Below are 26,920 nucleotides of genomic sequence, written 5' to 3'. Positions count from 1 at the left end.
GGAGTTTGACACCAGCCTGGTCAACATAGTGAGACCCCCCACCTCTATTTATTTTTAACAAATAAGAATATATTATCTTTTAATAAAAATATATATAAAAAGAAAAGAGGTAGAAGTCTTCTGGAGCAACATTTAGAAATGTCAAGATTTTGTTTTTGTGGCTACCGTTTGACCCAGCAACTGTAATTTAGATATTTTTTACTAAAGAAGGTTTAAATATGAATTTTTTTTTGAGACAGTCTCGCTCTGTAGCCCAGGCTGGAATGCAGTGGCACAATCTCGGTTCACTGCAACCTCCGCCTCCTGGGTTCAAGCAATTTTCTTGCCTCAGCCTCCCCAGTAGCTGGGATTACAGGCACTTGCCACCAATGCCCAGCTAATTTTTGTGTTTTTTTGTAGAGACAGGGTTTCACCATGTTGTCCAGGCTGGTAAAAAATATTTGAACTCTTGAACTCAAAGTGATCTGCCCGCCTTGGCCTTCCAAAAGTGCTGGCATTACAGGCGTGAGCCAACGCGCCCGGCCAGTTTTTAAGGAAACAGTCTGTCCTGGTTCTTTTTCTACCTCTCAAGCTGGGCCTTTTTAGTAGTGGCTGTTGCTGTGTCTCCTCCTCTGAATGCCCATCTCACTGCACCATCTTTCTCTTGTCCACTGTCTGGCTTCATTTGCTGATGACTTCCAAGTCCCTGGTCATCAGTACAGACCTGTCTTCCCAGTGCTAAGATCCTCTAGTTCAGAGGCTGGGCTTCAATCCTGATTCTACCACCCACTAGATAGGTGACCTTAGGTGACTTATTAAGCTTATCTATTAATTCTTCGTCAAATCTGAAAACAAAATTACCTCTGCTGGGCGCAGTGGCTCACGCCTGTAATCCCAACACTTTGGGAGGCCAAGTTTGGGGGAATCACTTGAGGCCAGGAGTTCAAGACTAGCTGGCCACCATGACAAAACCCGTCTCTATTAAAATACAAAAATTAGCCGGGTGTGGGATTACAGGAAGGAGCCACCATGCCCGGCAGTGAATTGAGTTTTAACCAGCATTCTGGATGATTCTGAAGCATGACTCTCAAGACTTCAGAAGTATACAGAACTAAATTAGAATCACCTGGAGAGTTTTTGAAATTTTTCCCCATGCCCAGCCTGCAGGCATACCTATTAAACCAAAATCTGGGGTGGAGCCCAGGCCCCAGTGTTTTTCAGAGCACCCCAGGTGATTCCAATGTGCACCCAAGATAGAGAACCACTGCTTAGGCTCAAGCTAAGGTAATTTAATAGCTATTATTTATTTATTTTATTTTATTTTATTTTTGAGACAGAGTCTCGCTCTGTCGCCCAGGCTGGAGTGCAGTGGCGTGATCTTGGCTTACTGCAAGCTCCGCCTCCCGAGTTCATGCCATTCTCCTGCCTCAGCCTCCCCAGCAGCTGGGGCTACAGGCACCCGCCATGATGCCTGGCTAATTTTTGTATTTTTAGTAGAGACAGGGTTTCACCATGTTAGCCAGGATGGTCTCGATCTCCTGACCTCGTGATCCGCCCGCCTCAGCCTCCCAAAGTGCTGGGATTAAAGGCGTGAGCCACCGCGCCCAGACTTAATAGCTATTATTTATAAAGCACTTAAAATGTGCCAAACACTGAACTTCCTTTTTTGCATTTCCATATAGGACTTTGGTATGATTCTTCCCATTCTACACAAATTAATATTGAGGTTTAGCAACGTTTTGCATCTTGCCTGTAGGCACTGAGTTAGGAAAGCCAGGATTCAAATTCAAGATTTTCTGACTCAAAGTCTGGGCCACAGCTCACTCACTGTCAGATAATACAGAGCCTTAGAGCTATCATTAGAGTATGAGCAAGAATGGTCAGTGGCAATGTGAGCCCAGAGACTTCAGAGGAGGTTTGTGGAAAAAGAAGCATTCAGCTCTCCTGGTAGAAGAGCTCACGCTCAAAACTCAGAGAAACCTGCCTTTACTGCTGCCTCTGCCCAAGGCCCTCCTTTGTGACTTACCCTTCATGAGCCTCAGTTTCCTCAGATATAAAACGAAGATAACAATACTTACTTTGTGGAATTGCTGTGAAAAGTAAATGAGGTAACACCCATGGAACTGTCTGCCATGTACTAAGCACACAATAAATGTTTGTATATCCCTAGCCAACAATAAATTCCAATCCCACTTTAGCCCAGCCTGTTAGGGCCTAAGGGTTGTTGTGGTGGTGATTGCTGTGAGAATGAAACTTGGGAGTATTAACTTCTCTGTTCATCAGTGTTTTCTAGTAGTTGACTCTATCTCCATTTTCTATTCCTAATTCAGTCCCTAGTAAGAGCCAATACTTCCTTCCCTCCCTGCCGCTGTTTGAATCAGCCCCACCCAAGCCTTTGCTTAGATGCATGAAATGAATCACCTCCCTTTTCTAGTTTGACAGTCATTCTGCCAAATCCCTCCTCCTCCTCTCCTGATTAGGTCAGATCTGTCTTCCTCACCTTACTAAACACCCCCTCTTGTGGTCCATCACCTACAGGTCTTGCCTACCCTTAAGGCCTAAGAGTTACAGGGTTGGCCTGCACAGTCTTGGGTTGATGGCAGATGTTGTGGTAATAACCCCCTGGATCATATGACCACTATGTCTACTGGACGGTTTTTGTTTGTTTGTTTGTTTGTTTTTGGAGACCCTGTCTCAAAAATAAACTCCCAGCCTCCAGGAAAGGGTCCAAATGAAATGACCCTCTAACTGCTCATTCTCCACCTAGATTAACCAGCCTCTTTTTCAGCATCCTACCACTCCTGGCTAGAAAGGCTTGTTTCTCCAGACTCAGATAAAACTTAAAAGAACTTTAGAAAGGGATTTTTTTTTGAGAAGTGGGTCTCACTCTGTTGCCCAGACTGGAGTACAGTTGTGCGATCTCGGCTCACTACAACCTCTACCTCCCAGGTTCAAGTGATTCTTGTGCCTCAGTCTCCCAAATAGCTGGGATTACAGTCAGGCACCACCACACCTGCCTGGCTAATTTTTGTATTTTTAGTAGAGACAGGGTTTCACCATGTTGGTCAGGTTGGTCTCGAACTCCTGGCCTCAAGTGATCCACCCGCCTCAGCCTCCCAAAGTGCTGGAATTACAGGTGTGAGCCACCGTGCCAGCCTAGAGAGGGAATTTTGTACCCATGCCTTTCGTTTTGTACATGAGGAAGCAAATAGCTCTAGGTTAACTGGCAAGTTGCTGATGGAGTCCAGACTATAAGATAGGTTTTCTTACTTTCTACAAAGCCCTCTTGCATCAGGAAGCTGTTTCACAGTGGAGACAGCCCTGGACTAGAGTTGCAGTCTTGTATGGTGGCCATGGAACCTTAAAGCAAGATCTATTTTAGTCTTCAATTTACGGGTCTCTTTGGGCCTTCAGTGACTTTCTTGATATATATATTTTTAATTTTATTAGAGACTCAGTCTTGCTATGTTGTTCAGGCTGGTCCAGAATTCCTGGGCCCCAGTGATCCTCCCACCTCAGCCTCCCAAAGTGATGGAATTACAGGCATAAGCCCCCATGCCCAGCCTATTTTTGTTAATATTTAAAAATTGTGTATTGGCCAGGCACAGTGGCTCACACCTGTAATCCAAGCACTTTGGGAGGCCAAGGCAGGCAGATCACTTCAGGTCAGGGGTTCGAGACCAGGACCAAAATGGTGAAACCCCGTCTCTGCTAAAAATACAAAAATTAGCTGGGAGTGGTGGTAGGCGCCTGTAATTCCAGCTATTCGGGAGACCAAGGCAGGAGAATAGCTTGAACCCAGGAGGCACAGGTTGCAGTGAGCCAAGATCACGCCACTGTACTCCAGCCTGAGCAACAGAGTGAGACTCTGTCTCAAAAATAAATAAATAAATAAATAAATAAATAAATAATTGCTTATTGGCCTGAGTGTGGTAGTTCACGCCTGTGATCCCAGCACTTTGGGAGGCTGGGGTGGCTGGATTGCTTGAGCTCGGGTTTTCCAGACAAGCCTGGACAACATAGTAAGACCTCATTTCTTTTTTCTTTTTTTTTCTTTTGAGATGGAGTTTTGCTCTTGTTTCACAGGCTAGGGTGCAATGGCATGATCTCGGCTCACCGTAACCTCTGCCTCTCAGGTTCAAGCGATTCTCCTGCCTCAGCCTCCCGAGTAGCTGGGATTACAGGCATGCGCCACCACGCCCGGCTAATTTTGTATTTTGAGTAGAGACGGGGTTTCTCTATGTTGGTTCAGGCTGGTCTCAAACTCCTGACCTCAGGTGACTGGCCCGTCTCGGCCTCCCAAAGTGCTGAGATTACAGGCGTGAGCCACTGTGCCCAGCCGAGACCTCATTTCTTTAAAAAAAAATAAAATAAAATAAAACTGTCTGGTTGCAGTGGCTTATGCCTATAATCCCAACACTTTAGGAGGCCAAGGCAGGCAGATCGTTTGAGGTCAGGAGTTTGAGACCAGCCTGGCCAACATATTGAGACTCTGTTTCTACTAAAAATTACAAAAATAGGCTGGGCGCGGTGGCTCTTACCTGTAATCCCAGCACTTTGGAAGGCCAAGGTGGGTGGATCACCTGAGCTCAGGAGTTCAAGACCAGCCTGGCCAACATGGTGAAACCCTGTCTCTACTAAAAATACAAAAATTAGCCAGGCATGGTGGCGTGTGCCTGTAGTCCCAGCTACTCAGGAGGCTGAGGCAGGAGAATTGCTTGAACCCAGGAAGTGGAGGTTGCAGTGAGCCAAGGTCTCACCACTGCACTCCAGCCTGGGTGATAGAGCAAGACTCCATCTCAAAAAAACAAAAAACAAAAAACAAAAACAAACAAACAAACGAATACAAAAATTAGCCAGGGGTGGTGTGGTGGTGCACACCTGTAATCCTAGCTACTCAGGAGGCTGAGGCAGGAGAATCGCTTGAACCCAGGAGGCGGAGGTTGCTGTGAGCCGAGATTGAGGCACTTTACTCCAGCCTGGATGACAGAGTGAGACTCCATCTCTAAATAAATAAGTAAATAAAATAGAATAAAATAAAAAGATTGTGTATTAATTAAAATGTGATCATAGCAGGAACATATAGAAAAAGAAGAAAAGGGGCTGGGCGTTGTGGCTCACGCCTGTAATCCCAGCACTTTGGGAGGCTGAGGCAGCCAGATTTCTTGAGCTCAGGAGTAAGAGACCAGTCTGGGCAACACAGCAAAACGTCAGCTCTATTCAAAATACAAAAATTAGCTGGGAGTGGTGGCATGTGCCTGTAGTCCTAGCTACTCGGGAGGCCTAGGTGGAAGGATCCCTTGAGCCTGGGAGGTGGAGGTTGCAGTGAGCCATGATTTGCCACTGCACTCAGCCTGGGCAACAGAGTAAGACTCAGTCTCAAAAATAAAAATAAAAAATTTTTTAAAAAGAAGAAAAATCAAGAGAAAGGGACAGAAAAGAAGGTGGGGGAGAGAAGCAACCAAAAGTATGTGACAAGAAGAGAGAAGGAAAAGGGCAATAACATCTGAGGTGTGGAATGCATAAGCGTTGTGTATCAGCCTTGTTGGTCAAAGGCCACCCTTACCATCTGGTTCTGTTGCAGCCATAATCATGTGGAGAACATCACCATACCCACCATTAATCCCAATTGCCCCACCCCACAGACCTAAGGCACTAGTACCCTTCACTCCTTTCCTTTCCCCACTTTTTGTTTTTGAGTTGCAGTCTTGCTCTGTCACCCAGGCTGGAGTGCGGTGGTGTGATCTCGGCTCCCTGCAACCTCCCTGGTTCAAGCGATTCTCCTGCCTCAACCTTCAGTGTAGCTGGGATTGCAGGCATGCACCACCATGCCTAGCTAAATTTTGTATTTTTAGTAGAGATGGGGTTTCACCATGTTGGCCAGGCTGGTCTCGAACTCGTGACCTCAAGTGATCCACCTGCCTCAGCCTCCCAAAGTGCTGGGATTACAGGCATGAGCCACCGTGCCCAGCCTGCCTCTCTTTAATACTGTCCCCATCAATAGCTAGTCCAAAAGAGTCAGGGAAAACTCATGGTGGTCTGTGTTGGAATTGTTGGCTCAGAAATATAAAAATGTTGCAATGTTCAGTGTAGAATTTAGGTTCTACTGCCTCTCAAAGTAGGAGACACTCTTGAGATTTTATTTTGGGGAATGCGTTGCTTGACTGATTTAATTAAACCTTCCAGGGTCAAATATAGATATACTCCATTTCTAACTCACTGAAAGCACAGTGAGTCAACCTGGGGACTGTAAGAGCAAGGCCGGATCTTTTTTCATTACCCTCTTGTATTAGTTTGTTTTCACACACACACTGCTGATAAAGACATACCCAAGACTGGGAAGAAAAAGAGGTTTAATTGGGCTTACAGTTCCACATGGCTGCAGAGGTCTCAGAATCTTGGCGGGCGGCGAAAGGCACTTCTTACATGGCGGCGGCAAGAGAAAATGAGAAAGAAGCAAAAGCGGAAACCCTTGATAAACCCATCAGATCTCATGAGACTTATTCACTATCACGAGAATAGCACAGGAAAGACTGGCTGCCAGAATTCAATTACCTCCCCCTGGGTACCTCTCACAACATATGGGAATTCTGGGAGATACAATTCAAGTTGAGATTTGTGTGGGGACACAGCCAAACCATATCACCTTTGGAAAGTTTATAATGCACAGGCAAGAACCAGGAGCCAGAGATAAAACCTGACTTACTCATTTTTTTAATAGAATTTTTTTACTGAGATAATTACAGATTCATATGCAGTTGTAAGAAGTTATACAAAGAAATCCAGTGTACTTTGGGCTGGGCACGGTGGCTCATGCCTGTAATCCCAGCACTTCGGGAGGCCAAGGTGGGCGGATCATAAGGTCAGGAGATCGAGACCATCCTGGCTAAACAGTGAAACCCCGTCTCTACTAAAAATACAAAAAATTAGCCGGGCGTGGTGGCGGGAGCCTGTAGTCCCAGCTACTCAGGAGGCTGAGGCAAGAGAATGGCATGAACCCAGGAGGCGGAGCTTGCAGTGAGCCGAGATCAAGCCACTGCACTCCAGCCTGGGCAATAGAGCGAGACTCTGTCTCAAAAAAAAAGAAAAAAAAAATCCAGTGTACTTTTTATCCAGGTTTTCCCAGTGGTAACATTTTGCAAAACTGTCGTACAATATCATAGCAGCTATTAATATTGATATAATCCATTATTCAGGCTTCTCCAGTTTTATTTGTACTCATTTGTATGTACGTGTTTATTCAGATCTATGCACTTTTATCACAAGTGAAGGTCCATGTATCTGTCAAGTCCAGATACTGAACAGTTACATCACTATAAAGATTCTTTATGCTGCCCTATTATAACCATATGAATCTCCCTCCTGCCCCACTTCCTCCCGCCATACCTAACACCTGGCAACCACGTTCAAGTTCTAAAATTTTGTCACTTCAAAAATTGTATATACATACAATAATCATAGTGTATGGAACCTTTTGGCATTGGCTTTTTCTACTCAGCATAATTTCCTGGAGAGTCATCCAAATTGCTGTATGTATGGATAGCTTGTTCCATTTCATTGCTGAGTTCGTTTGCTTTTTTTTTGAGACAGGGTCTAGCTCTGTTGACCAGGCTGGAGTGCAGTGGTGTGATCACAGCTCACTGTAGCCTCAACCTCCTGGGCCAGAGCAATCCTCCCACCTCAGCCCCCCATGAGTAGCTGGGACTATGGGTGTGTGTCACCATACCCTGCTAATTTTTGTATTTTTAGTCGAGATGGGTTTTTGCCATGTTGCCCAGGCTGGTCTCTGGGTTCCTGAGCTCAAGTGATCTTCCCACCTCGGCCTCCCAAAGTGTAGGGATTACAGGTGTGAGCCACGGTGCCTGGCCCTCATTCACTTTTTTATTCTGTGATTGTAAACAACTACCTTTGGAGTTTGTGCTTTTCTACTTGCAGGGCCTTTGAAATTACCTTAACCCACCTAAGCCTCCATTTATTCATCTGTTTGTTGTTTTTTTGTTTTGTTTTGTTTTGAGACAGAGGCTGTATCCCAGGCTGGAGTGCAGTGGTGCAATCTCAGCTCACTGAAACCTCCACCTCCTGAGTTTAAGCAATTTTCCTCCCTCAGCCTCCTGAGTAGCTGAGACTACAGGCATGCACCACCATGCCTGGCTAATTTTTTTTTTTTTTTTTTTGAGACGGAGATTTACTCTTGTTGCCCAGGCTGGAGTGCAATGGCGCGATCTCCGGCTCACTCTAACCTCTGCCTCCTGGGTTCAAGCGATTCTCCTGCCTCAGCTTCCCAAGCAGCTGGGATTACAGGCATGTGCCACCATGCCCAACTAACTTTTTTGTATTTTTATTAGAGACGGGGTTTCACCATGTTGACCAGCCTGGTCTGGAACTCGTAACCTCAGGTGATCCACCCGCCTCAGCCTCCCAAAGTGCTGGGATTACAGGCGTGGGCCACCGCGCCCGGCTAATTTTTGTATTTTTAATAGAGACAGAATTCTACCATGTTGGCCAGGCTGATCTGGAACTCTTGACCTCAAGTGATCCACCTGCCTCAGCCTCCCAAAGTGCTGGGATTACAGGCGTGAGCCATTGCACCTGGCCGTTGTTGTTGTTTTAATGATGGGAAATTGACAATAGTATCGTTTTCCCCAGGACTGATATAAAGATCAAATGAGATGATAAGCACAATGATGCGTTATGAACTGTGCACAACACATGTAGAATGTTATGATAATGGCCTTATTATGGGTCCTCCCATAAAGGAAGCTCCTGTTTTAAATTTTGTTTTCCCTGCTTCTTCCAGACATATCAAATTACTCCCATTTTGAGATTTTCTTCCAGCCAGCTAAACCAAAGGGGAATAGGGATTTGACTTTCAGGCCTCCCTTGAGGAAACTGCTTACTTGCCACAGGGAGAGAGAGAGAGAAAGCATGAAGCTTTCAGGGCTCTTTTCAACTATTCTCAAACCCATTCTGATTGCAGGATACTCTGTGCGATTTGCACAACAGCATCCAAATTGATCAAAACAACTCCATTATTACATACAAAACCAATTTATAAGGCAGAAAAAAAAAACCCTCTAATTCTGTGTGTGCAGTCTAAAATCACATTCACGAACACACATATCCATGAAAAAGAGCAGGATGTCTAAGTGTGGTTATCTGTTTTTGAGTTTTTCTGTAAATATTCATTTTACGTCCTACTAGAGCTCACTAGAAGACAAGTGATAAGTTCTAAAGATTGAAGAAAAAATTTAGGGGAGATAAACTTAAAATCAGAAAATTCTACTTATTAACCTTTTTTCTTTTCTCAAACAAGGAGAAGGTACTGGTGGGAATGTTTCTGCCCAGTTCATCTTTTTTTTTCTGAGACTGAGTCTCACTCTATTGCCCAGGCTGGAATGCAGTGGCGTGATCTCGGCTCACTGCAACCTCTGCCTCATGTGTTCATCTTCTACTCGAATTCAGGTAAACCAGAATTATCTGAGAATTCCAAGATAGATTCCAATTTCCTCTCCTACTAATTTAATAGGTTTGGCATAGGACCAGGAAACTGGTTTTTGTTTGTTTGTTTGTTTGTTTTTGAGACGGAGTCTTGCTCTGTCCCCCAGGCTGGAGTGCAGTGGCGCGATCTCGGCTCACTGCAAGCTCCGCCTCCCGGGTTCACGCCATTCTCCTGCCTCAGCCTCCCGAGTAGCTGGGACTACAGGCGCCCGCCAACACACCCGGCTAATTTTTTTTGTTTGTTTGGTTTTTTTTGAGACAGAGTCTCACCGTCGCCCAGGCTGGAGTGCAGTGGCGCGATCTCGGCTCACTGCAGACACCCGGCTAATTTTTTGTATTTTCTAGTAGAGACGGGGTTTCACCGTGTTAGCCAGGATGGTCTCGATCTCCTGACCTCGTGATCCACCCGCCTCGGCCTCCCAAAGTGCTGGGATTACAGGCTTGAGCCACCGCGCCCGGCCTTTTTTTTTTTTTTTTTTTTTTTTTAAAGTTCATTGGGTCATTCTGATGTCGGCCAGGTTGGAAACTTCTATTTGAGATTTTTCTTCAGTGCGCTCTCATGGACTTTTCCTGACATATCTGGGTATTTCTCTTTCCTGTAAAATCTGTCCTTATGGAAGTTTTCCTTTCTATCAAAACCTAGTTCCACTGGGTTTTCAACTTCCTTCCTCCCCTGGAACCACCCTTGTCAAGGTCATGATCACTTCTCTCTCTCCTCTTAACAGCGCAGCAGCATTTGACTTTGTTGACCAGATCCTCTTGACCTGAAATACCTTCAACCCTTATTTCTGAAATGTTAGACTCTCCTACCTCTCAAATTCTTTTTTCTCAGCTCCTTTACTGGCCGCACCTCCCCTGCCTCACTCTTCAGCGTCCTGGATCCTGGAGCCCTGGCTGGGCGCTCTTCTGCTTTGTCTGTACTCTGTTCCTAGATGCTCCTATTTAGGTAGTTGGCTTTAAATACTATCCATATGCTAACAGCATTTACAGTTCTACCTCTTCCAGAGCTGCCTGCTTGACATCTCCCTTGGATATCTACTCAGCATTTCAAATTCAACAAGTTCAGAATAGAACCCTTGGCCAGGTATGGTAGCTTCTGGCAAAGTGCAATAATCCTAGCATGTTGGGAGGCTGAGGCAAATGAATTGCTTGAGCCCACGAGTTCGAGACCAGCCCTGGCAACATTGTGAAACACCGTCTCTACTAAAACCAACAAAATTAGCAGGCATGTTGGCACGCGCCTATAGTCACAGTTACTTGGGAGGCTGAGGTGGGAGGATTGCTTGAACCCGGGAGGTCAAGGCTGCAGTCAACCCTAATCCCACCACTGCAGTCAAGCCAGGGTGACAGAGTGAGACTCTGTCTCAAGAAAAAAGACACACACACACACACACACAAAAGACAACAACAAAAATAGAACTTCTTTTTTTTTTTTTTTTTTTAAGATACAGGATTTTGCTACGTTGCCCAGGCTGGTATTGAACTCTTGGCCTCAAGCGATCCTCCCTCCTTGGCCTCCCAAAGTGCTGGGATTACAGGCATGAGGCCCTAGGCCCAGCCCAAAAATAGAACTCTTGTTTCCCCCATCGACACCACCAGCCTGGCTCTACAGTCTTCCTCATTTATTGAACAGCGCCACCATCCAGGCAGTTGTTCAAGAGAAAAATGTAGCTCTTATCTTCCTTCCACTTCTCACCATCTTTCTGCTGCTTCGCAAGTCCATGCCACCATCATCTTTCATTAAAACTATTGCAACTTGCCGGGCGCGGTGGCTCACGCTTGTAATCCCAGCACTTTGGGAGGCCGAGGCGGGTGGATCACGAGGTCCAGAGATCGAGACCACGGTGAAACCCCGTCTCTACTAAAAATACAAAAAATTAGCCGGGCGTGGTGGCGGGCGCCTATAGTCCCAGCTACTCGGAGGCTGAGGCAGGAGAATGACGTGAACCCGGGGGGCAGAGCTTGCAGTGAGCCAAGATTGCGCCACTGCACTCCAGCCTGGGCGACAGAGCGAGACTCTGTCAAAAAAAAAAAAAAAAAAAAAAAAAAAGACTATTGCAACTGTTCCCTAATTGGTTTCTCTGCTTCCATTCTTGCCTCCTTAGAGCTGATGCTCCACCGAGCACGATTTAAAATGTAGTCTGGGTGTGGTGGCTCATACTTGTAATCCCAGCACTTTTGAAGGCCAAAGAGGGAGACTGCTTGAAGCCAGGAGTTCAAGACCAGCCTGGGCAACAAAGCAAGACCTTGTCTCTACAAAAAATTAGCAGGGTGTAGTGGCGCCTATCTGTAGTCCCAGCCACTCAGGAGGCTGAGACAGGAGGATTGCTTGAGCCAGAGAGATGGAGGCTGCAGTGAACCATGATTGTGCCACTGCATTTCAGGCTGAGTAGGCAGAGCAACACACTGTCTCTTAAAAAAGGAAAAAAATATAAATGAGGTCAGACCACTCTCTTGTTTAAAACCCTCTAATGACTTTTCATAGCAAATAGAATAAGATACAGCCCCTTATTTTGTTTTTGTTTTTTATTTTAAATTTAAAAAAATTCTTTTCATAGAGACAAGGTCTTGCTATGTTGCCCAGGCTGGTCTTGAACTCCTGGGCTCAAGCACTCCTCCAGCCTCAGCCTCCCAAAGTACTGAGATTACAGGCATGAGCCATTGTGCCCAGCCCAGCCCCTTATTTTGAAGCCTGCAAAGTCGAAACAATATATCTCCGAGCCCCCACAATGCTGGCTCCTCTTCGCACAGATCATTGCATTGCAGACTCTGTGGCATTTCAAGGTTGTCAAGCCTTGGCTCAACCATCACCCTTCCTGAGAGAGACTTTTCCTGAGCTTCTAATCTGAAGAGTCCTCCAACCAGCAAGAAAGACTCTCTTCTTTCTTGTTACCTGATTTATTTTCTTCATTGCCCTTTCACTATCTGAGATTTTTTATTTATGTATTTGTTTGCTTGTTCATTGTTGGTCTAGCCCCACTAGCATCAAACCCCATCTCCACAAAGCACATGCTCTATTAACATGTATTTAATAAATCAGTCATTCACACCACAGCATACATGACTCCAAGTATTCCGTTTTTTTCTTTTTTTTTTTTTTTTTGAGAAAGAGTTTTGTTCTTGTTGACCAGGCTGGAGTGCAATGGCATGATCTTGGCTCACTGCAATTTCTGCCTCCCGAGTTCAAGCGATTCTCCTGCCTCAGCCTCCTGAGTAGCTGGGATTACAGGCGTGCGCCACCATTCCCGGCTAATTTTGTATGTTTAGTAGAGACAGGGTTTCTCCATGTTGGTCAGGCTGGTCTTGAACTCCTGACCTTAGGTGATCCACTCGGCCTCCCAGAGTGCTGGGATTACAGGCGTGAGCCACCGTGCCCGGCCAGTATTCCATTTTTCTTGGGCATTTCATTTTAACTGAGATCAAAGCTTTAAGGTAAGGAAAGTGCAGGCTGGTAAGATTTTGAACATTAATTTACTGACTGAGAAGAATTTCTCCACCACTCCCCTGAAAAATCATACCTCCATTTCTACAGGCCACCCCCATTTTCTGTCTGTACTTGCTTCTGGGCTCCCTCCAACTTTCCTGGGAGGATACCTCCGTAGACTGTTCTTCGCTGGGTGGATTCACCCGGCTCTCTCCAAGAGACTTGTAAACGTCCAGGCTTACAGATCCTATTTTGCAGTAGCCACACCTTGGATATCCTTGTCAGAGGCAAAGTCAGGGTCGGGGGTGGGGAGGGTGTGGGGGAAGTGGAAGTGGGGGCTGAGTTTCTCTCATGTGGCAGCTCAGCAGTTTTCAGTAGCCTGCTGCCACCTCAGCGCTCTGCTCCCGGTCTGTCCACACCCTTATTCCGCCTACCAGCTGTGCCCAGCCCTTGCTTCCCGTACCTTTTCTGGCCCGTATTTTTTCTTACTTTTTAGTTGGCGAGATGCCTAATTCAACCTCCAGCGTCTCCATTTCTGGAAACATTTCACAGTTGCTGCTGCCACAATTCTGCCCTCTAGTAGCTGAAACTGGAAACGCACGTGTCTGAGCCAGCCGCTATAGGAGCCGTCATCTCACCTATTCCGGAGGCTGAGGCGGGAGGATCGCTTGAGCCTGGCAGGTCGAGGCTGCAGTGAGCCGTGACTATGCCACTGCACTCCAGCCTGGACTACAGAGGGAGACCCTGTCTCTAAAAATAATAACGATAAACGTGGCCGGTCGTGGGGGCTCACGCCAGGAGGCGGAGGCCGGAGGATTGCTTAAGCCCAGGAGTTCGAGACCAGCCTGGGCAACATGGTGAAACCCGGTCTTGACAAAAAGTTTAAAAAATTCGCCGGGTGTGGTGGTGCACGCCTGTAGTCCTAGCTACTTGGGAGGCTGAGGTCAAAGGATCACTTGAACTGGGAAATTCGAGGCCGCAGTGAGCTGAGACCATGCCACTGCACTCCATAATAGACAACTGGAGTGCGGCTCTGTCTCTAATAATAATAATAATTGCTGTGCGCAGTGGCTCACGCCTGTAATCCCAGCACTTTGGGTGGCTGAGGTGGGTGGATCACGAGATCAGGAGTTTGAGACAGGCCTGCCTAATATGGTGAAACCCCGTCTCCACTAAAAATACAAAATTAGCCAGGCATGGTGGTGCATGCCTGTAATCTCAGCTACTCCAGAAGCTGAGGCAGGAGAATGGCTTGAACCAGAGGGGCGGAGGTTTCAGTGAGCCAAGTCACGCCACTGCACTCCAGCCTGGGCGACAGAGCAAGACTCCATCCCAAAATAATAATAATAATAATAACAATAAAATATAATAATTAATTAAGTTAAATAATACAGAAAGACACATCTCTGACTGGAAAGACGGCACTCGCCTAGCAGCTCCCTCCTTCCTTGGCTACCCTTTCAGGAGAGACTTAAATGGTGGACACTCTCTTAACTCAAGGGAGTTCAGGAGAACTGACTAGAAAGAGAACTGTGGCATGGTGAAGGCAAGGTATTTCTGCATTCAAGCGACACTGTCCACCACCTCACCCCCTCAATGGTATGTTCCTTTCTTTTCTCCATAGCCCGTGTTCACGACAGATACTCCCAGGGACAGACAGAATTTTTTTTTTTTTTTTTGAGACGGAGTCTCGCTGTCGCCCAGGCTGGAGTGCAGTGGCGCGATCTCGGCTCACTGCAAGCTCCGCCTCCCGGGTTTACGCCATTCTCCTGCCTCAGCCTCCTGAGTAGCTGGGACTACAGGCCTCTGCCACCTCGCCTGGCTAATTTTTTGTATTTTTAGTAGAAACAGGGTTTCACCGTGTTAGCCAGGATGGTCTTGATCTCCTGACCTCGTGATCCTCCCGCCTCGGCCTCCCAAAGTGTTGGGATTACAGGCATGAGCCACCGCGCCCGGCAGAAATTTTTTTGTTTTTTTTTCTTTTGTTTTTTATGAGACAGAGTCTCACTCTGTTGCCCAGGCTGGAGTGCAGTGGCATGACCCCAGCTCACTGCAACTTCCACCTCCAGGGTTCAAGCAATTCTCCTGCCTCAGCCTCCCGAGTAGCTGAGATTACAGGAGCCCACACCACACCCAGCTAATTTTTATAGTTCTAGTAGAGACAGGGTTCCACCATGTTGGCCAGGCTGGTCTCACACTCGTGACCTCAGGTGATCCACCCATCTAGACCTCCCAAAGTTTTGGGATTACATGTGTGAGCCCCGGTGCCTGGCCACAGATTGAAAATTTGATACCCCTTCTAGTTAACAGCTATACTGTCAGTGTTTGTTCAACATTTGCTTAGTGAGGGTGCAGAGAAACTAGTTTTCTATTAATAAAAATGACTCAAACTAAGGGATTTATAATGTAATTTTCCAAGCCCCCAAACTTCGTGGGAAGTATAAATTTTTTTGCCATCCAGAGTTAACCACTATCCTGAGTACTATTACCATAGATTAGATTTGCCTGATGTTGAACTTCATATAAATGGAATCATATAATATGTGTTTTTTTGTGTCTGGCTTCTTTTGTTTAGCAAGTTTTTGAGATTTATCCACCTGGTTGCATGTAATAGTTCTTTTTACTGGTAAATAGTATTCTACAGTATGGATATACCACAATTTGCTTATTAATTTTCATATGGATGGACATTTAGACTGTTTCCAGATTTTTTCAGGCTGTTATGAATAAAGCTACTATAAACATTTGTGTACAACTCTTTTCATAGATGTACATTTTATTTTGTCCTGGGAAATTACCTGATGAGTAGAATTGCTGCGTCATAGGGTATACATTTAAATTCATTAGGAATTGCCAGTTTTCTGAAGTGGTTGTATCATTTTACATTTTGGGAGACATATTAAACCTGTTTTGTTTGTTTGTTTTGGGTTTGGTTTTGGTTTGGTTTTGGGTTTTTTGAGGCAGAGTTTCGCTCTTGTTGCCCAGGCTGGAGTGCAGTGGTGTGATCTCAGCTCACTGCAACCTCTGCTTCCCGGGTTCAAGCGATTCTCTTGCCTCTGCCTCCTGAGTAGCTGGGATTACAGGCATGCGCCACCATGCCCAGCTAATTTTGTATTTTTAGTAGAGATGGGTTTTCTCCATGTTGGTCAGGCTAGTCTTGAACTCCCGATCTCAGATGATCTGCCCGCCTCGGGCTCCCAAAGTGTTGGGATTACAGGTGTGAGCCACTGTGCCTGGCCCTGATTTTTAATTTTTAAAACATAACACAAATACAGAAATAAGGCAAACACTTTGCTTTATATAATTTATTAAGCTGTATGTTAGTATTCTTCTTTCTTTCTACATGAAAGAAGACAGAATCTTGCCAGTCACTCCAGAAGCCATTCATATTTTCATATACCTATCCCAAACACAAATCCCCTCACCACAAAAACTATTTGCTGTTCTGACTTTTATGTTCTTTCTTTCTTTCTTTCTTTCTTTCTTTCTTTCTTTCTTTCTTTCTTCTTTCTTTCTTTCTTTCTTTCTTTTCTTTCTTTCTTCTTTCTTTCTTTTTTTCCTTCCTTCCTTCCTTCCTTTTCTTTCCTTTTCTTTCTTTCTTTCTTTTTTGTTTTTTTGAGATGGCGTCTCGCTCTGTCGCCCAGGCTGGAGTGCAGTGGCATAATCTCCGCTCACTACAAGCACCGCCTCCCGGGTTCGCACCATTCTCCTGCCTCAGCCTCCCCCGTAGTTGGGACTACAGGTGTCCACCACCACACTCGGCTACTTTTTTTCTCTATTTTTAGTAGAGACAGGGTTTCACCCATGTTGCCCAGGCTGGTCTTAAACTCCTGGGCTCAAAGGATCCACCTGCCTTGGCCTCCTAAAGTGCTGGGATTACAAGACTGTGCCACTGTGCCCAACTTAATTGCAACCTTATAATGTAGTTTGTTTATCATTATTCTCTGCCTGCTGTACTTCCTGCAAATTGATAATGGAATCCAGAGGTTCTATCAGATTCAGGTTTGATTTTTTTGAAAAGGAGACTCCTGCATAGGTGTTGTCTTCTTCGAGAAGCATATAATATCTGGCTAGCTTCCACTGTAGTGCAATTCATCACGGTTGCAAAATGATGATATTCCAATTCTATCAATCCTTCTTCATTTATTGTTGGAATGCTTCCATAAGAAGAAACTTCCCCTCATCAGTTACTTGACTACTCCATGGTATATTCATAGGAAAGGCAAGATAAATTATTGAGTCTTTCCTTTCATTTACCAGTTTTCAAAATATAGAGTTGATTCCCAAGCATCCTGCCAGGAAGATTGAATTTTTCCTTGATATCATTATGAACATATGAACTTAAACATTTTTTTTTTTTTTTTGAGACAGAGTCTCACTCTGTTGCCCAGGCTGAAGTGCAGTGGTTCAATCTTGGCTCATTGCAACCTCCACCTCCTGGGTTCAAGCAATTCTCCTGCCTCAGCCTCCCAAGTACCTGGGATTACAGGTGCCCACCACCACATCTGACTAATTTTTGGATTTTTAGTAGAGATAGGGTTTCACCATGTTGGCCAGGTTGGTCTTGAACTCCTGACCTCAAGTGATCTGCCTGCCTCAGCCTCCCACAGTGCTGAGATTTCAGGTGTGAGCCACCGCCCCTGGCCGTGTTTTATTTTTTATTGACAGTCAAGTTGTTTCATCAATGGCCCATGGCAACGTCTTCAAATTAGCTACCAAATCCTTTTTTTTTTAAAGTTTTATTTTAGGTCCAGGGGTACATGTGCAGGTTTATTATATAGGTAAATTGCATGCCACAGGTGTTTGATGTACAGATAATTTAGTCACCCAGGTAATAAGCATAGTACCCAATAGATATTTTTTCTGATCCTCTCCCTGCTCCCACCCTCCATCCTCAAGGAGGCCCTAGTGTCTGTTGTTCCCCTCCTAATACCCACGTGTTCTTGTTATTTAGCTACCACTTATGAGTGAGAGCATGTGGTATTTGGTTTTCTGTGTCTGTATTAGTTTGCTTATGATAATGGCCTCCAGCTCTATCCTATTGCTGCAAAGCACATGATCTCATTATTTTTTAAGGCTGCATAGCAGTCCATGATGTATATGTACCACATTTTCTTTATCTAGTCTGCCATTGATCCCAAATCCTTTTAACATCATTCTACCCATTTTTTGTTTTGTTTCTTTATAATGAGACAGTCCTGCTATGTTGATCAGGCTTGTCTCAAACTCCTGGCCTCAAGTGATCCTCCTGCCTCAGCCTCCCAAAGTGCTGGGATTATAGGCATGAGCTATCACATCCAGCATCTATCAGTTTTTGGTAGATTTTTTTCCCCTTCGCTAGTATGACATGATTCATCTTATACAGTTCCTGCCTTGATCCCCAGCTTTTTTTTCCCCAAAAAAGTTTTGTGTTCTTTCAGTGGGAAATGGTATTCCAAGACCACAGTTTTGTTTTTTTTTTTTAATTTTTTTATTTCCATAGGTTAGTTGGGAACAGGTTTGGTTACGTGAGTAAGTTCTTTAGTGGTGATTTGTGAGATTTTGGTGCACCCATCACCTGAGCAGTATACACTGCACCCAATTTGTAGTCTTTTATCCCTCAACTCCTTCCCACCCTTTCCCCCTAAGTCCTCAAAGTCCATTGTGTCATTCTCATGCCTTTGCATCCTCATAGCTTAGCTCCTACTTATGAGTGAGAACATATGATGATATATGATGTTTGGTTTTCCATTTCTGAGTTGCTTCACTTAGAATAACAGTCTCCAGTCTCATCTAGATTGCTGCAAATGCCATTAATTCATTCCTTTTTATGGCTGAGTAGTATTCCACCATATATATATGTGTGTATATATGTATATATATGTATATATATGTGTGTATATACATATATATCACAGTTTCTTTATCCACTTGATTGATGGGCATTTAGGTTGGTTCTACATTTTTGCAGTTGTTAATTGTGCTGCTATAAACATGGGTGTGCAAGTATCTTTTTCTTATAATGACTTCTTTTCCTCTGGGTAGATACCCAGTAGTGGGATTGCTGGATCAAATGGTAGTGCTACTTTTAGTTCTTTAAGGAATCTCCACACTGTTTTCCATAGTGGTTGTACTAGTTTACATTCCCACCAGCAGTATAGAAGTTCCCTGTTCACCGCAACCACATCATCATCTATTATTTTTTGATTTTTGATTATGGCAATTCCTGCATGAGTGAGGTGGTGTCGCATTGTGGTTTTGATTTGCATTTCCCTGATCATTAGTGATGTTGAGCATTTTTTCATATGTTTGTTGGCCATTCATATATCTTCTTTTGAGAATTTTCTATTCATGTCCTTAGCCCAATTTTTGATGGGATTGTTTGTTTTTTTCTTGCTAATTTGTTTGAGTTCACTGTAGATTTTGGATATTAGTCCTTTGTCAGATGTATAGATTGTGAAGATTTTCTCCCACTCTGTGGATTCCAAGACCACCGTTTGGATGTTAGAGTTGCTTATTGCTATTGGATTGGTCATTGTTTCTCCTTCCTCCCTCCCTCCCTCCCTTCCTTCCTTCCTTCCTTCCTTCCTTCCTTCCTTCCTTCCTTTCTCTTCCTTCCTTCTTTCCCTCCCTTCCTTCCTTCTTTCTTTCCTTCCTTCCTTCTCTTTCTCTTTCTTTCTTTCTTTCTTTCTTTCTTTCTTTCTTTCTTTCTTTCTTTCTTTCTTTCTTTCTTCTTCTTTCTTTCTTTCTTTCTTCTTTTTCTTTTTTCTTTGTCTTGCTCTGTCACCCAGGCTGCAGTGCAGTGGCATGATCTTGACTAACTGCAACTTCCACCTCCCAGGTCCAAGCAATTTTCCAGCCTCAGCCTCCTGAGTAGCTGGGACTACAGGCACGCGCTACCAAGCCCAGCTAATTTTTGTATTTTTAGTACAGACAGGGTTTCACTATGTTGGCCAGGCTGATCTTGAATTCTTGACCTCAAGTTATCCACCCGCCTCAGCCTCCCAAAGTGTTGGAATTACAGGCATGAGCCACCACACCCGGCCTCTTTTTTCTTTTTAATAAAGTACATCTTGAGTCATACTGATACTTTCATTCTAGTTCTCAAGGTCATTGGAGATAACAGAATGAGAATATTACATAATTTTTCATTTGCTTTATTCCTCCTTATTGTTATAAAACTCAGGTTTATTGAAGTATAATTGACATATAAAATATACCATTTTAGGTGTACCATTTGTTAAGGTTTTTAAATGTGTGTGGTCTTGTAACCATTATCACAATAAAAATATAAAGCATTGCCAGCCAACCTGGTAAGGTGGCTTATGACTGTAATCCTGGCACTTCGAGAGGCCAAGGTGGAAGGATCACTTTAGTTGAGGAGTTTGAGACCAGCCTGGGCCATGTAGGGAGATCCCCTTTTTTTTTTTTTTTGAGATGGAGTCTTGCTGTGTCGCCCAGGCTGGAATGCAGTGGCTCGATCTTGACTCACTGCAAGCTCTGCCTCCTGGGTTCAAGCAATTCTCTGCCTCAGCTTCCCGAGTAGCTGGGACTACAGGGGCATGCCACCACACCTGGCTAATTTTTGTATTTTTAGTAGAGACAGGGTTGCACCATGTTGCCCAGGCTGGTCTCGAACTTCTTACCTCAAGTGATCCGCCCGTCTCGGCCTCCCAAAGTGTTGGGATTACAGGTGTGAGACACTGCATCTGGCTGGGAGACTCCTTCTTTACAAAAAATTTAAAAAATATTAACCAGGCATGGTCATACACACCTGTGGTCCCATGGTCCCAGCTACTCTAGTGATTGAGGTGGAAGGATCGCTTGGGCCCTGGAGGTTGAGGCTGCAGTGAGCTGTGATCATGCCACTGCACTCTAGAAAGCAAGAGCTTGTCAAAAAAAAAAAGAAGGAAGGAAGGAAGGAAGGAAGGAAGGAAGGAAAGAAAGAAAGAAAGAAAGAAAGAAAGAAAGAAAGAAAGAAAGAAAGAAGAAAGAAAAGAAAGAAAGAAAGAAAAAGAAAGAAAGAAAGGGAGAGAGAGGGAGGAAGGGAGGGAGGAAGGAAAGAAGGGAGGGAGGGAGAAAGGAAGGGAGGGAGGGGGGACGGAGGGAGGCAGGGAGGGAAGGAAGGAAGGAAGGAAAGAAGGAAAAAACAAACAAACAAACAAACAAACAAAAACATTGCTAGCCCAGACTCAATGTGGGAGGGAAAGGGAATGGCACAAATAGTGAGAGGTGTGGTTCACTGGAGACTTGCTAAACATCAAACTTCTATTTTAGGCTCTTTTCTTTCTTTCTCATTCTACATACTCTCCCAGGCAATTTCATCTGCTTCCATTCCTTTAATTACCAGCTCAGGCTGACTCCTACATCCATATCTCCTGAGCTCTAGACCTGACTGCAGACATATCCTCCTGGAGGTGCCACATTATCTTTTCCCAAACTTGCTCCTTCCCTCATCTTAGATAGTGCCAATTATCCAGAGATTTAGCCCTTATCTTAGACTGTACTACTTCTCCCTCAGTTCCCACATCCAAGAGATTTCAAGTCTGTCAATTCCTTTTTGAATATTTCTGGAATCAGTCCCTCTAACTACATTTTTTTTTCAGTTAATGCCTGTGTTATCTTTCTTCTAAACAACTTTTTTTTTGTTTCTGTGATGTCTTCTTCTTCTCCTTTTTTTTTTTTCTAAGGTTGAGTCTTGCTCTGTCACCCAGGCTGGAGTACCGTGGTGTGATCTTGGCTCACTGCAAACTCCACTTCCTGGGTTCAAGTGATTCTTGTGCCTCAGCCTCCCAGGTAACTGGGACTACAGGTGTGGGCCACCACGCCCAGCTAATTTTTGTATTTTTAGTAGATATGGGGTTTCACCATGTTGGCCAGGCTGGTCTCGAACTCCTGGCTTCAGGCGATCTGCCCACCTCGACTCGTGGTGGCTCATGCCTGTAGTCCTAGCTACTCGGGAGGCTGAGACAGGAGAATTGCTTGAACCCAGGAGGCGGAGGTTTCAGTGAGCCGAGATCATGCTACTGCACTCCAGCCTAGGTGACAGAGTGAGACTGTCTCAAAAACAAGTATTTTTAATTAGTCAATTAATTTTTTGAGAACATCTACTATACTAGTTACATAGCAAACAATAAATATTTAACATGTGAATCAATGAATGAATACTAAAAATTTTTATTTCCTACTGTACTAAACTACAACCATTCACTGGATGCCTCAAATAACCTCTTCCTATGGGCTGAATGTTTGTTCTCCCCAAAATTCATATGTTGAAACTTAATCCCTAATATGATAGTATTAGGGATGGGGCCATTGGGAGGTAATTAGGTCATGAGGGCTTCACCCTCATAAATGAGTTTAGTGCCCTTTTAAAAGAGGCCCGAGAGAGCTTGTTTGCCCCTTCTGCCATGTGAGGACACAGCAAGAAGATGCTGTCTATGAGGAACAGGCTCTCACCAGATACCAAATCTACCAGTGTCTTGATCTTGGACTTCCCAACATCCAGAATTGTGAGCAATCAATTCTGCTGTTCATAAATTACCTGGTCTAGTGTATTTTGTTTTAACAGCCTAAGTGGACTAAGACATCTCACATTTCCCAGCCTTTGTTTGCACAGGCTCTAACTTCCATTTGAATGATCCTTTCTCTTCTTGTTTGCCTGGAAATGTGCTTGTTCTCTAAGATTCACCTTAAATGAAACAATCTCTTTGAAATCTTCTATCTCCCTTCCCCATCTTGTGCTCCTACAGTATACGCTGTGCTCCTCTGTCATACTGCTTCATTGACCAAACTCTACACATCAGGCTCCCCAGAGCTGATTCCTGTTGCTTGTAGCAAAAGTATCCTTACTGATAAACCAAGATACACACGCCTCCTGCTCTCCTAGACCTCACTTTCTAGAAGAGAAAAATTAGCATTAAAAATTCAACTTCCAGTATTGTGGGTTTGGTGACTAAACCTCCATTTTTATCAGTTTGGACAACTAGCTTGAAAATTGAACCACTAATTTAAAAGAGTTTCTATTGGAAATCTTGTGCTAAGTTTTGAAAATGAATAAACTATAGAAATGTATGATACTTCTTGTGGTCCTCCTGTTTATATATTTCAACAAGTATGTATTGCACTGTGAGAGATCATGGAAGAATAAAACCTGCTTCCTGGACAGTTTTTATTCCTGTCCTCCAGTATTTATATATTTCTTTTGAGTGAGACAGGCATTTAAACAACTAATTATGATAGAAGGCTATATATATAATAAACATAGCTTTTTTAAGAAGGAGGGTATGTTGTGAATTTTTTTAGACAGGGTCTAGCGTTGTCACCCAGGCTGGAGTACAGTGGCCTGATCATGGCTCACTGCAGCCTCGATCTCCTGGACTCAAGCAATCCTCCCACCTCAGCTTCCCGAGTAGCTGGGATGCAGTAACGTGCCACCACACTCAAGTAATTAATTTTTTTTTTTTTTTTTTTTGTAGACACGAAGTCTCACTATGTTGCCCAGGCTGGTCTCAAACTCCTGGGCTCAAGCAATCCTTGTGCCTTGGCCTCCCAAAGTGTTGGGATTGTAATCCCAACAGTGGCATGAGCCACTGAGCCTGATGAAGTGACTTTTTTTTGTTTAAATAAGATTTCACACCTGTAATCCCAGCACTTTGGGAGGCTGACGCAGGAGGATATCTTGAGCCCATGAGTTTGAAATCAGCCTGGGCAACATAGAAAGATCTTGTCTCTAGAAAAAAAATTAAATTAGCCAGGCATGGTGGCACATGCCTGTGGTCCTAGCTACTCAGAACACTGAGGTGGGAGGATCACCTGAGCCCGGGAGGCAGAGGTTGCAGTAAGCCCAGCTCACGCACTGCACCCTAGCCTGTGAAACAGAGCAAGACTCTGTTTAAAACAAACAAACAAACAAGTCACTTCTCTAAAGACCAAGAATCACCAAGAATCATCTCCACCCTTCATGATCCCTGTCATGTGGTATTTACAAAAGAGACTCAATAAGTATTTGGTTGACTCTCTGGTATATATAAATTAATTGACAGGTATAAAAAAGGAGCCTCAGCAGAGATTAAGAGAGAGAAGATGGGTCGTAAATAGATTCTTGAAATGTCATAGAGCAACAGTTGAGATAATGACTACGTGGAGCCTTAAAATTTCAGCCTGAAATTCCTGGTATGCCATATATGTCATTTTATTTTATTTTATTTTTTAATTTTTTTTGAGACAGAGTTTCACTTTTGTTGCTCAGGCTGGAATGCAATGATGCAATTTGGCTCCTGCAACCTCTGTATCCTGGGGCCAAATGATTCTCCTGCCTCAGGCTCCTGAGTAGCTGGGATTACAGGCGCGTGCCAAAACGCCCAGCTAATTTTTGTATTTTTAGTAGAGACCGGGTTTCACCATGTTGGCTAGGCTGGTCTCAAACTCCTAACCTCAGGTGATCTGCCCACCTCAGCCTCCCAAAATGCTGGGATTACAGGTGTGAGCCGCCGCGCCCAGCTGTGTGTGTCATTTTAAATGCTGTATAAACAATATCACCTAAGCACTGACTCAGACGAACATTTGTCTTAGTCACCTGTATTATGTCTCTGAGTACACAAGGGTTTCCCTGAAGGTCTCCAAAGACATCCAGTCAGTCATGCCCAGAAATCAGAAATGAAATTAGTTTGGGAGAGTGGCATAATGGATCAGAGTTCTACTAAAAATACGTTCATTTTTATAAAAAAATTTTCAAGAGAATTTAAAATATTTTTCTTAGGAAGAATATTAGTATTTTTCACAAGGGTTGTTTTCACTTTTCAGGTTTTTTTTTTTTTTAATCTTTCAGACCACCAAGCCTAGATGTGAAACTGAAGAAATGCGTCTTTAGGAATAGGAGTTAATTTTAGCAACAATTAGCAAAAAAAAAAAAAAGTACAATTTTAAAATTTTTAAACTTGAAGCTTAGAAGTTAATTACTAAGAGTTAAGGCCAGGGTTGGGCACGGAGTCTCCCGCCTGTAATCCTAGCACTTGAATCACTTGAACCCGGGAGGCGGAGGTTGCAGTGAGCCGAGATCATGCCACTGCACTCCAGCTTGGGCGACAGAGCAAGACTCCATCTCAAAAAAAAAAAAAAAAAAAAGAGTTAAGGCCAGGCAAGGTGGTTCATGGCTGTAATCCCACACTTTGGGAGGCCGAGGAGGGCAGATCGCTTGAGGTCAGGAGTTTGAGACCAGCCTGGGCAACATGGTGAAACACTGTCTCTACAAAATAAAAATTAGCTGAGCATGGTAGCATGCACCTGTGGTCCCAGCTGTTCAGGAGTCTGAGGCAGGAGGATTGCCTGAGCCCGGGAGGCAGAGGTTGCAGGGAGCCCATGTTACACCACTGCACTTCAGTCTGGATGACAGAGTGAGACCCTGTCTCAAAAAAAAAAAAAAAAAGTTAAAGTATAAGTCTTCTAATAAAATCTAACAATTCTAGCAAAAATTAAAAAGTGGAAATAATTTTTTTCTTTTAACAATTAAAGACTGTTGTTGATCCACAAAATGCTTTGTGAGGCAGAATGGAATACAAGACATGCCAGTTTGGTAATTGCCTGCTTGCACACACCCAGACATCTATTTTGAAAAGCTAGTGAAAGGCGTTTCATCGTAGAGGCCTGAATAGTTTTGTGATTATGTAATGATGAAGTTAATTTCAGAAATCACTTAAATCAAGGTGGGGATTAGCAAAGTAACCCAAAAAGATCAAAATGTAAGAGTCATGTCCAGATATGTTTTCAAGGCTCAAGTCAGAAGCTTTGACTTTTACCCTCTCCTTCTTCCCAGCTGCCAAACTGGCTTTTCTGGCAGGCTTTGTTCAGATGAGTGACAGTTGGTGATAATTCCATTTGGGTAAAATGTCCATTGAATTTTTGGTCTCTTGTTCCCACCCCTTAACTCTTTAATTTTTTTCTCTCCTTTTATTTCCTTCCTTTCTCCCTCCCCTGCCCTCCCCTCCCCTCTCCTTTCTTTCCTTTCCGACAGAATCTCACTCTGTCATCCAGGCTGGATCTCACTCTGTCACAGCACACTGCAGCCTCAACTTCCCTGGCTTAAGCGATCCTCTCATCTCATCCTCCTGAGTAGCTGGGACTACAGGCACATGCCAGCATGCCTGGCTATTTTTAAAAATTTTTTTTGTAGAGATGGGGGGATCCCCCTATGTTGTCCAGGCTGGTCTTGAACTCCTGGGCACAAGCAATCCCCTTGCTTTGGTCTTCTATAAGTGTTGGTATTACAGGCGCAAGCCACTGTGCCCAGCCTCATCTCTTTCTTCTGTCCTTTGGCTCTGCTTGGTTTCCTCGGACTCGGTGCTTGCCCTCCCCAGCCTCTCCCTCAGAACTCTTTCTGCCCTTACTGTCATGCTTTCCCATGGCCCTCCAGTTCCATGCCTGTTTTTCTATGTAAAGTGTTTAGGAGGTGTCCTGGGTTGGGAAAGGAAAACAGCAAATTTGCATTTCAACTGCTCTGGGTCAAATATTCATTAGTGTGGCAAATCTTTTTCTTTTCTTTTTTTTTTTTTTTTTTTTTTTAAGATGGAGTCTTGCTCCGTCACCCAGGCTGGAGTGCAATGGCATGATCTTGGCTCACTGCAACCTCCGCCTCCTGGGTTCAAGTGATTCTCCCTGCCTCAGCCTCCCAAGTAGCTGGGATTATAGGCATGCACCACCATGCCTGGCTAATTTTTGTATTTTTAGTAGAGAAGAGGTCTCGCCATGTTGACCAGGTTGGTCTCGAACTCCTGGCCTCAGGTGATCCGCCAGCCTTGGCCTCCCAAAGTGCTGGGATTACAGGCATGAGCCACTGCACCTGGCCAGTGTGGCAAATCTTAACAAACAAGTACAAGTGTTTGTAGTGTGCTTCCTAAGGATACAGAGGACGTATAAAATATGGGTGACTCTCACACCATAAGGATGACTATTTTATTTATTTATTTATTTTTGAGACAGAGTCGCACTCTGTCACCCAAGCTGGAGTGCAGTGGCATGATCTCAGCTCACTGCAACCTCTGC

Source organism: Symphalangus syndactylus, chromosome 7, assembly GCF_028878055.3.
Source record: "Symphalangus syndactylus isolate Jambi chromosome 7, NHGRI_mSymSyn1-v2.1_pri, whole genome shotgun sequence".
Lineage (NCBI taxonomy): Eukaryota > Metazoa > Chordata > Mammalia > Primates > Hylobatidae > Symphalangus > Symphalangus syndactylus.
Note: the sequence above shows the minus strand (reverse complement) of the source record.